Source organism: Oryzias melastigma, linkage group LG15 (genome assembly GCF_002922805.2).
Source record: "Oryzias melastigma strain HK-1 linkage group LG15, ASM292280v2, whole genome shotgun sequence".
NCBI classification, from domain to species: domain Eukaryota; kingdom Metazoa; phylum Chordata; class Actinopteri; order Beloniformes; family Adrianichthyidae; genus Oryzias; species Oryzias melastigma.
Genome location: NC_050526.1, coordinates 22171122 through 22172642, shown reverse-complemented (window position 1 = coordinate 22172642; position 1521 = coordinate 22171122).

The following is a 1521-nucleotide window of genomic DNA, read 5'->3' as shown; positions in this document are numbered from 1 at the left end:
AATGCTTTATTATGTTTTCAGAAAAACAGTCTGGAAAAGCACACCTATTTTTTTATTTCTTTTTAATGAGACTGAATCATTGTTTGCGTGATGCTAAAAGGAGTCAATCAAAACTTGTTTGAATCAAACATTTTTCTCTGAATTTACATTATTTTTCAAGTATTTTTGGCATAAAGTTAGTTAGTAAGCACACAGAGAATAAATGAATATTTAGTAAAGGTTGCTATCTAGTGATGCAGAGAAGACACAGTGTGGAGTGCCAAAGCTTACAACATGCATCCAAAAAACTCCAGCTGTCTATTTGGAGCTGAAATTAGCAACAAACCGAGATCATGTGCAATAAAAACTGCAACGCAGTGCTGCCCATGTGTGAGTCTTGATGGAGTCCAGCAGAAGGTCTGGTCTGAAGCCCATTTTTTAGATCTTTAGACTGCAAGGAAATTACCCTTTTTTAATTATTTCCACAAATTATGACAAATTCAGTTGTTTTGTACTGTAAACACAAACAATGCAGTATTAATAAGGACGCATGTATTATCATCATGCATTAGCATTAGCCACTTTACGTGAAAGTAAGTGATGAGAATAAAAATGTAAGATGAGTTTTGGAGCAACAAAAGAACTGTTTGACTGCTTGAGTATTTATTATGATTTATTTAGCCTTTTTTTTGTTTTTAGTAAAAAACAAAAAAAAGGATAATACTAAACATGACGTCTTTCTTTTTACTTACCTGCACCTTATTTCCTTTTTTTGGTGTTCTATGAAATTTTCCCTATTGATGAAAAGTTCCCTCAAAACAAAACTGTTAATAATTTTATGTATATTTATCTCCTGATGGTTTTTTTCCTTTAGCTGTCCTGTAAAATGATCTCCTTAGATTTGTGAAACTCTCGTCTAGTACTTTGAAGGGCTAATTTTGCAGAAAAACAAACAAATAATTCAAAATTGACATATTTTTTTCAAAGGAAAAGTTTCTGCTGAATATTAAATATCAGATCATTAAAATGTTATCTGGAAAAGACGCAGTTATCTATGAGTTAATCAAAAACATTTAAAACAAAAAAGTACCAACAGAAAAGCTCCTCTTTAACATTAAAATGTGGTTCGCCCACCCAAATGCACACGATGTTTCTATTACAAAACTCTCTGCCTTAAACGTGTTGATGTGCAAACCGAGACCCTGACAGTGAAACCTTTCTGCATGTGGACCGTCTTGAAAATCATGCTTCAAATAAAGAAAGAGAGCTCAGGCTTTCAATAAAGGGTATTAATACTAAAAAAAATGATTATGGAGACACGTGGCCAGTCTTTTGAATATTTAATACTAAAACACATCTGGATGTTTCAGTGTGAAATATTGATGGTCATTAGCTTGCTGGGATGTTTTATATTATTAACTACATTAGCATTAGAAATGCATAAGAGAGAAAATGCTTTTCTGTATCAAGAGAGAAAGCTAAACTAAACATTTTTTATGCATGTTCATCACATTTTTCCATAATGAATTCCTTTATGCTGCA